Genomic DNA, 10,892 nt, shown 5'->3' with positions numbered 1-10,892 from the left:
AGACAAAGGTTTAACCTCTACCTCTGTACTGTGCTGTGTGAATAGCATCTCCCTGCATTAGTAGTTGTACACAGCAATTACGACCCATGTGGTGTTTGAGATACCAGCATGGGAGTTATATATTTGAGGCTAACTATCAGTCTGGGGTCTACATGATTTTGTAGAAGGTTCCAGTTTTTGGTCTGTATGGTGCTGAAGTAAGTATCATTGTGGTACCTGTGTAGTGCTGGAGTAGGTACCTTTGTGAGACCTCAGAGTTAATGTACTAGGTACCAGTGGGGTTTAATGTAATGCTGTAGCTGGTTTTCAGACTGCAGTTTATTTGGTGTTGCAGAAGCTCCCAGTATGGGGTCTATTTGATGACAGTGTAGGTACCATTGGTGCCACTGGTGCTGAAGTATGTTCCTTCATAGTGCCAAAGTACTGTAGCTGGCAGAGGCCACATTTACTAGGTGGTAAACATGTTTAATACCACTTGCATCTTGCATGTCTTGTACAAAACCTATTTTACTTTGTTTAGCATTGCTTCTTACTTCTTTGTGTGGGTTGTGCTCCAGCCAGATCAAATGGTCCTCAGAGGTTCTTGTTTTAAAAGTCCTACAACTCTTTTCAACTATGAAATCCATACAGAGCAGTCATCGGTAAATTGTGTATGTGGTTGGATAGATGTGATAGGTAGGATAGATGGAGAGGCAAATCCCTGTATAGACTCGCAATCCCTGTATAGACTCGCAATACATGGCTTATTAAGCACATTGAACTGTGGTAATTCAAAGGTAGTAAGAGGACAATTAAGGCCATTGTAGTCACTTGCCAAGTTCTTTTTATTATTCAACATATTACCCTTTTTGATTTCAGATGGTAAGATTACACTGTGGTGAATTATATATCTGTATTTTCTGTACTCTGGATGATTCCCAGGTAAAAGTATAAAGCTTTATTGTTTCTCTCTCTACTTTTGTAAGATAGATATACACATGCCAGGTTATGTGTATAAATTTTTTTTATTTTAGGTTTTGCTAGTAATTGCAAAATCTGATTTAACTGTTGAAGCCTTGTTTTAGTAGGTTTTAGTGATTCTCAAACTTCCTTGAGCATAATGTTTTTAACCTGTATTTTCATCAAGTATCAGTGACAGATGGAGATTCCACAGCTGTTTTCTCTGTGTTATTTTCCAAAAAAGACAATCAAAGGTGAAATCACAACTTGCTGGAACCTGTCCAGTCATTTATTATATATCTACATCAGTCAGCCAGCATTTGTGGAGGAATTTTGCACTAAGAATCATTCTAAACGACAAATAAGGATTTCTCTGTATTAGGGCACATTAGAGGTTTATAAATTAATATCATTTCATCATATCTTCAGTAAATTATGTTTTAGTTTATCAGTTTTTTTACGCGGGGGGTGCGGTGGCGCAGTGGGTTGGACCGCAGTCCTGCTCTCCGGTGGGTCTGGGGTTCAAGTCCCGCTTGGGGTGCCTTGCGGCGGACTGGCGTCCCGTCCTGGGTGTGTCCCCTTCCCCCTCTGGCCTTACGCCCTGTGTTGCTGGGTAGGCTCCGGTTCACCGTGACCCCGTAAGGGACAAGCGGTTCTGGAAGTGTGTGTGTGTGTGTGAGTTTTTTTACGCATGATATGTTTTGTTGCTCATACAGATGAAAATGAAGTCTGTTGATATGGAAAGAGAAGGGGGTGTGGTGGCGCAGTGGGTTGGACCGCAGTCCTGCTCTCCGGGGGGTCTGGGGTTCAAGTCCCGCTTGGGGTGCCTTGCGGCGGACTGGCGTCCCGTCCTGGGTGTGTCCCCTTCCCCCTCTGGCCTTACGCCCTGTGTTGCTGGGTAGGCTCCGGTTCCCCGTGACCCCGTAAGGGACAAGCAGTTCTGAAAATGTGTGTGTGTGTGTGTGTGTGTGTGTGATATGGAAAGAATTTCTGTATAGATATAATGACACAGATAATAATATCTACCACAGGTGTTTTTCAAATGAAAGGCATTATTATTATTACTGTCTTTGTAAGAGGTTTAGGAGTCCAGGTGAATTAAAGTAATATAAAGTTAAAGATATTACTAGTGAAACATAGAGGAAAAAGTGAACACTATCTATAATATACAAAACGTTTTTTGGATAAATATGTAAATAGATAGTTTTAATAATGGAATATAAAAACCTACACAATGTAAACAGTAAAAACCTACATACAATGTAAACAGTGTGATAAAAGTGTGAAAAATTGTATTTTTGTTAGAATTCTGGTATAAATTGTATACACAATAGATAATATATTGGATGTCTGTCAGTTAATTACAGATTTATAGTATACATTCAGTTATGAACATATAGTACTATATGTTCAGTTGGATGGATGTGTCTTCAAGTAGTCTGACTCATAGTAACCACTTGCATAGGTTCCAAGATAAGGGAGAAACAGAACTAGTTTGCCGCTGAGTTGTTCTGTGCATGTCTGGGGGGTACAAGCACAAGGAGGAATATGCAAACTCTACACACCCAGGTATGGATTCAAACCCCACACTCACCAAACAGCTCAGAAGCTCTAAGTCACCAGCTTTACCTGTTGTGCAACCATGTCCCATATACAGTCACGTGAAAAAGAAAGTACACCCTCTTTGAATTCTGTGGTTTTACATATCAGGACATAATAAAAAATCATCTGGTCCTTAGCAGGTCTTAAAATTAGGTAAATACAACCTCAGATGAACGACATCAACACATGACATTTTACACCATGTCATGATTTATTTAACAAAAATAAAGCCAAAATGGAGAAGCCATGTGTGAAAAACTAAGTATACCATTACTGTTTCCATAGAAATTAAGAGGATAAGTAGCAGCCAGGTGCTGTTAATCAAATGCCCTTGATTAATTGATCATCAGCAAGTGTGACCACCTCTATAAAAGCAGAAGTTTTGGCAGTTTGCTGGTCTGGAGCATTCAGGTGTGTGGTAACACAGTGCCAAGGAGGAAAGACATCAGCAATGATCTTAGAGAAACAATTGTTGCTGCCCATCAATCTGGGAAGGGTTATAAGGCCATTTCCAAACAATTTAAAATCCATCATTCTACAGTGAGGAAGATTATTCACAAGTGGAAAACATTCAAGACAGTTGCCAATCTTTCCAGGAGTGGACGTCCCAGCAAATTCACCCCAAGGTCAGACTGTGCAATGCTCAGAGAAGTTGCAAAAAAACCCAAGAGTTACATCTCAGACTCTACAGGCCTCAGTTAGAATGTTAAATGTTAAAGTTCATTACAGTACAATTAGAAAAAGACTGAACAAGTATGATTTGTTTGGAAGAGTTGCCAGGAGAAAGCCTCTTCTCTCTCAAAAGAACATGGCAGCACAGCTTAGGTTTGCAAAGTTGCATCTGAACAAACCACAAGACTTCTGGATGTCCTTTAGACAGACAAGACTAAAGTGGAGATGTTTGGCCATAATGCACAGCGCCATGTTTGGTAAAAACCAAACACAGCATATCAGCACAAACACCTCGTGCCAACTGTCAAGCACGGTGGTGGAGGGGTGATGATTTGGGCTTGTTTTGCAGCCACGGGACCTGGGCACCTTGCAGTCATTGAGTCGACCATGAACTCTTCTGTATACCAACGTATTCTAGAGTCAAATGTGAGGCCATCTGTCCAGCAGCTGAAGCTTGGCCGAAATTGGGTCATGCAACAGGACAATGATTCCAAGCACACCAGCAAATCTACAACAGAATGACTGAAAAAGAAAAGAATCAAGGTGTTGCAATGGCCCAGTCAAAGTCCAGACCTCAACCCGATTGAAATGCTGTGGCTGGACCTTAAGAGAGCTGTGCATAAACAAATGCCCACAAACCTCAATGTACTGAAGCAATGTTGTAAAGAATAGGCCAAAATTCCTCCACAACAATGTGAGAGACTGATAAAGTCATACAGAAAACAATTACTTCAAGTTATTGCTGCTAAAGGTGGTTCTACAAGCTGTTGAATCATGAGGTGTACTTAGTTTTTCCACACATGGCTTCTCCATTTTGGCTTTATTTTTGTTAAATAAATCATGACACAGTGTAATATGTCATGTCTTGTTGTTGTTGTTGTTGTTGTTGTTGTTCATCTGAGGTTGTAGTTACCTAATTTTAAGAACTGCTAAGGACCAGATGATTTTATTATGTCCTGATACGTAAAACCATACGGTGTACTTCGTTCAGAGGGTGTACTTTCTTTTTCACATGACTGTATGTTCAGTTAAGTTGTGATATTTTGATTTAATTGCCAAATATTTCAATGTTATAGAGTAATTCAATGCTATGTTGATTCATTATCACACATGGATTACTTTAACCTCTATAGACAGGCTTGTGAAGCCATCATTGACTGATCCTACTGGCAGTCTTTATTGACCTCTGGAGCTGGGGAATAACATCACAGAAGGTCGTTGTCTGTCTTTACCAAACCTTGAGTTTGACTGTATTTCATAATTTGTCAAAGGATTGAATTTAACCTGGAATTTCATCTGTTAAATTACTGTCTAAATGGTTTACATGACTTTGGTCAAGTTTAAGCACAAGGAAAGTAAAATAGTCTTTAACATGAAGTTAATTTATAATGGGTTAAACTCTGGTCTTTTATTGAATGAACTTATGATTTCTCCACAGACGTTAGTAGGCAGGCAAGTTCATTTTGTATGGAAGAAAATAATGGCTAATTATTACTGAAAATAAAAGAGAAATGGTTATGTGAAAAGAATGGCTCTATGACATGTCTTTCTGAGTTCTATCAATTTGTCATTTTTATTTTCCTTCAGTACTAATCATTAACATACATCTGCTTGTTTTTTCAGAAATACACATTAGCTTCTTTGACAAGCAGTTTTTTTTTCCTCATTTATTAAAAAGATAGCTTACCAACCATCATGTTATTAGTAGGTGCAGTAAAGGAAGAGTTATAGAACATAAAATCATCACATTAAAACAGACATCTTTTTATTATGACACATTTATGTAGCTCTGGGAGGGTTTCGTGAGTTAAAAGGAGGTATTGTAGGGCAGGTTAATAACGGAGGGGCAAGTAAAGGACACCTTTCCCACAGGACTGAGTGGAAAACCAGTGTCTCAGAGCTGCGTCCATATGCTGGGCTGCTTTCCAGACACGGTTTAAAAGTGAGCTCCTGCTTTGTGATCTACAGCACTTTATACTGTATTAAGAGTAGGAATCATTACATGCTGATTAGCTCTCCCATCTGTTTCACTTCATTTTCTTTGTCTTTTCAGAAATTAGAACATTTACATTTATTCATTTAGCAGACGCATTTCTCTAAAGGGGCGTACGTCTCAGCAAGGATCTTTTTCGTAAGTAATTCTGTTGACCATTCTGGTAGAAAGTAGCTAGACAGCATCACTCCTTCGGATACTATGCATTAGTTATGTCAGAGATCCTTGGATGACAGGTGCTGGTATTGAAGTTTTTTTTTTCCACAGCTACCTCGTGTTTCTATTTCTGCAGTTTTTCCACTCGGTAAATCAATATTTTCTTGACGTAAACATGCTTATAACTTGTTGGACATTTGATGCCAGCAAAAGCAGATGTTTAGTGTGACACTCCGCCATTTGTCTTCAAGCCAGTGACGCTTTGTCTTGACACCTCTCAGCTTTGTCACAGGGGACACGCTATGGGGGAGGGACGCCATTAATGGCAGCGACACAGCTCACTGCAGTATCGACATTACAGCTCCTCTGAGTCAACGCGCATGGAGCTGACATAAAAATAATGCCACTCTTGTCGGACGGAGACGCTAAATATAGCCTGGTACCCATCCAGCGCTGGTTGCCATCTAATCTTCGAGTAGTGTGACAGACAGAATAAGTGGACTTAACATAGCGTAACTGTACTTGCAGAATTTTACACGGGAGCTGAGAGCCGGCTATATTCGTGATCATGGGCTGCGAGAGTTGCTGCTGAACATTCCTAAACTGGAGAGCTTTGGGATAGAAAAACATTACTGCTAAGTTTTGCCTCCTTACACAGAACAGCAGTTTCTAAGATGGAAATCCATAATTTCTCTCATGTTACTTAGACAGTTTAGGTTTATTAGCTTGTTCTGGTAACTTATGCCGATGCTGCCTGTCTCATGAAGGAGCAACTAACTGAACATTGTCTTTCTAATGGCAGGAAATGGCCTTGAGGCATTCGGTTGTGGCACAGCTGTCAGGGACCTGCCATTCCTTAGAGTGATATCTGCCTCTTACCACTTAATGCCTTGTTTCCAGTGTGCCATTGCATTGCCAGTATCCATTTATGATTTCAGCCATTTGGTAAGTGATAAAATTTGAGTGGTTTATCACTAATTTTTTCGGAAAAGCACAACAGAAAAGTGTGTTAAATTCAAAATGCACAACATAAGATTTATAGTAAAATGCTGAACTCGAAGCAGTTCTGAACAGAATAGACATAAAAATCTGAAATATTTACCTCCTCTTGGCAGCTTCCCTGACCCTGCTCAACACAAATGTCTTTTCAGACTCCCATGAATCCCACCAGCCTGCAAGTTCAACAAGAGGTCTCAACTATGAAGGCATACAGTCATTATAGAGTCTCTGTATGAAGCAGTCATTCACTGGGCAGTCAGCACTAGAGGCACCACAGGTCAAAGCAATTAGAATAGGGTTTAGTGTAAATATGGTACAAAAGGACATTAGCAGTGTAAGTTTAGCGCATCAAGAACCTTTGAGGACTTTGTTCTTCATAATCTGCATTTAACACAATTCTCAGTATGATTCAAGTGGCAGTAGAAACTAGAAAACAAAGCGTGTCATAGACTAATTCTGTAGTATGGTTGGTAATAGCTCAGTTACATAAGCAGATAAGGTAGTACATGCTTAACACACACACACACACACACATCATCTGAACCGCTTGTCCCATACGGGGTCGCGGGGAACCGGAGCCTAATCCGGCAGCACAGGGCGTAAGGCTGGAGGGGGAGGGGACACACCCAGGACGGGACGCCAGTCCGTCACAAGGCACCCCAAGCGGGACTTGAACCCCAGACCTACCGGAGAGCAGGACCCGGTCCAACCCACTGCACCACCGCGCCCCCCTCAACATGCTTAACAACCTGGAAAAATAAAATGTTTCAGATAGAGCATATACAGTATGTGTACAAGTTCCTAATTTTCTGACATTTTAACGATCACAGTGCATAGCTAACACATTTTGTTAAAAAAAAAAAAAAACTTTCCCTACTGTGCTCCAGGCAGTGAGAGGTGCTGTACTAGAGTAAGCCCAGCATTATAAACACATTGCATCAACAAGTGCACCTTAGTGGGCCTGGATGTGTTCAGACAGAGACCTGTTTACATTTTCTAGGTTATCTGCACACAGACGGGAATTTAAAAGCTGGGTTGCATTTAAACTGTCGGCAGAAGCAGTCTTCCGTTGCAAAGAGTGATTTGGAAAAGATATGGATTTGGAATGCATCCTTGGAATCATGGAATGGAACCATGTGCCCGTTTGAAGGCGAATGGGCATTGGAGCCACTGGAAAAAGCTAACATTAGCTGCGTTTTTCTCTGGCAGCTGCAACCCTCAAAAATGGCTACATTCAGTTCCACTTGTCACCATTTACATTTATTTATTTAGCAGACACTTTTCTCGAAAGCCACTTCCATTGAGCTCTATGTAGTGTTATCAATCCACACACCTTATTCACCGTGGTGACTTACACTGCTAGATACACTACTTACAATGGGTCACTCATCCATACATCAGTGGAACACACTCTCTCCGTCACTCACACGCTATGGGGGAACCTGAACAGCATGCCCTTGGAGCGTGGGAGGAAACCGGAGCACCCGACTGAGCAGGGATAGAAGCCACATCCTCTTGCACCAGCCAGGTGCTGTGAGACAGCAGCGCTACTCGCTGTGCCACCATGCCACCCCGTAATAAGACTCATCATAATGAGGCTGTTAAAGCATCTGTTTTAATTTCATATGATGCATCATATGGTTACGTATCCAAATAAGGGGCATGTTGCACAATTGTAGAAAAGACTGTAAGTAGCAGTTGGTATGTCCTCACGCTGAACGCTGTGTGAGGTTCACTTTTGGCACTCGTTTAAAAACCTTTTCAAATTGTACTGAAGTAAAAATGGGTTGAAGTAGGAACCAGTTAAAATTCCTTTCCCACAGTAACTCGTACTACTCTTGTGATTTTCCAAACTTTAATCTGCACAGAAGAATTTCCGTATTGTAATTTAACATAAATATAAATACTGGGTGTCCCCCAGTCACCCTGGGGTTAATAAGCGTACTCATAAAAAAGGCCTGTTTGTTGCACTTGGTCTAACTTCCCTTTGGCCTGTGTTTATTGTGGGCAGTGACAAGACATTGCATTTAAGTGCATGTGTAATCCCTCGCTGCCTCCTTTTGATACTCCCACTTCTTTGGCTCCAGGCCTAAATGATTTGTCACTCGTCCACATGTTTTTGGGAGGAGTAAACCAGCAGGAGAATTACAAAAATGTTCTCTGGGATGATCCCAGTGATTATGAATTATGTTTTTAATTCACAACTGCGTATGTGTTGCGTAACATGAAATCCGTACAGGAATTGAAGACCATGGTCCCCAGAAATGATGATTTCTGGCAAAAGTTGTGTTGACCACTGAATGCCATGTATAGCTGGCTGTGTACCTGGTCGCTAACTGTTGAGTTGGGTCTAAATTTCTAATTATTGAGATAACTATAAGGTAAAGTGTTATATACAAGGACAAGTTTGGATTTCATAATATGTAAGAGTGATTTTGCAAGGAAAATAGTTCTCCGAGGTTTCAGACTACTTATGGAACAGACATTTTTTGCTTTTGTTGTACTATTCTAATAGAATTATATTCGTAAACAATTTTTTTGTTTGCTATTTATCACTTTTAGTCTTGTTTCACATCAAACTTTAATTCACAGGGCTAAAACGGTGTAAATATAGAAATTCCAATGTATGCTGCTTAGTTATGTTGGATTGCGTTAGTGGCCTTGAAGAGTAAAGCGCACCAATGTGCGAATACACATATTTCATGTCAATGTACATTATTCATGTGGTTTAGTAAAAGTTTTACAATCAGCTGTTGAAAAATTGGTCACTTTTCCCCAAGAAGATGGACCTTAACTGCATTTAATCTCTCCCTGATCCAGGATTAGGTAGGACTGGTTTCTCACTCTGTACATACACATAAGTAAAATAATACAGTTGCATAATTTAATTACTGCAGAGATCCCTGCAGTCTCCAAAGGCTTTTTTTTATGCAAGGCATTTAAAGTATTGTAAATTCAAGCAGTCCTCAAATGGTGAATTTTGTGGTTATGTAGCAAATAAAAGCAGAAGCTCCAGGCTTACCATATGTTACACAGCCATCAAATGATAAGACTTATCAAATTATCGCTTTTACAATGGTAAACCATGGGTGAATAATTGCTCTGTCTGTCTGCATTACTGAGCCAATGGTGGCAAAGTAGCATAAAGATGGTGACATACAATGAAAATAGACTCACAGCAGGGATCCCTCCAGAAGCCTTGCAGCAAGCTGCTTTTCGCAGCTCTCAGAAATCACTGGTGCAGGTCATTTTTTTCATTGTTATAATAAACTTTCATGGATGTTGAGAATTTGTCGTCAGCCCCAAAGAGCTTTGGGAAGTACTGTTAATAATGAAAATGTGTGAGAAATACACTTGCTGGTGTTGATCATCGGCCTTGGGAAAGATAGCTATTGGCAAATATGTTTTTTTCCTTCTTTTAATGATGTGTCACATTTTGAAAAGGGGAATTATTGCAGAATACACACACACACATTTTCGGAACTGCTTGTCCCATACGGGGTCGCGGAGCCTACCCAGTAACACAGGGCGTACGGCCAGAGGGGGAGGGGACACACCCAGGATGGGACGCCAGTCCGCCACAAGGCACCCCAAGTGAGACTCGAACCCCAGGCCCGCCGGAGAGCAGGACCCGGTCCAACCCACTGTGCCACCACGCTCCCCTATTGCAGAATAATTAACTCATTTGATTTTACTAATAATGTGGGTGAATTAAATCAGAACACAAATAAAATTTGAGCAGAAGTTTTCCATTTGTGTCTGTATATAAAATACATAATTATTGCAATATGTAATAATGCTGGGTGTTAGTTATTTTTTTTCATTGTCAGACCAAATATACATTGATACTGAGAATATGTTGTCAACTTCAAAGAGCTTTGGGAAGTAAATAATTACTGTTAATACTGAAAATGTGTGAGAAATACACCCGTAGGTATTGACCATCAAGCTTGGGAAAGATGGCTATTGGCAAATATGTTTTTTTTCTTATGTGTCACATTTTGAAAAGGGGAATAAATTGTAACTCATTTGATTTTTCCAAAAACATTCATGCCAGTGTATGAAGCATAATTATAAAATATTATAGTAATATGTAATAATACCAGATGTTAGTTACATTCTCAACCAACTGTGGACTGTATTTATCAGATAGATAGATAGATAGATAGATAGATAGATATAACTTTATTGTCATTGCATAGTACAGGTACACAGCAATGAAATGCAGTTTACCATCTACCAGAAGTGCAAATAGTAGAATTGTGCAAATGTACAAGTGCAGTTAAATATAAGAAATATATGTACAACAAGTAAATAAATAGGATATGGCAGAGAGTATGTACAGAAGCTGTTGAGCAGGTAGCAGTAGGAATATACAGTATATATATATATATATATATATATATACATCTATAGAGTATGTACAATAGTAGCAAGGATAATGCACTATGTATGTACAGATAGTGTACATATTATATATCTATATTATACATATATAAATATATACATTTATCCATATTATATACACATA

This window comes from Scleropages formosus, chromosome 11 (assembly GCF_900964775.1).
Source record: "Scleropages formosus chromosome 11, fSclFor1.1, whole genome shotgun sequence".
In the NCBI taxonomy this organism is placed as follows: Eukaryota; Metazoa; Chordata; class Actinopteri; order Osteoglossiformes; family Osteoglossidae; genus Scleropages; species Scleropages formosus.
The sequence above is the reverse complement of the archived record's forward strand: the minus strand, read 5'-3'. Positions refer to the sequence as shown.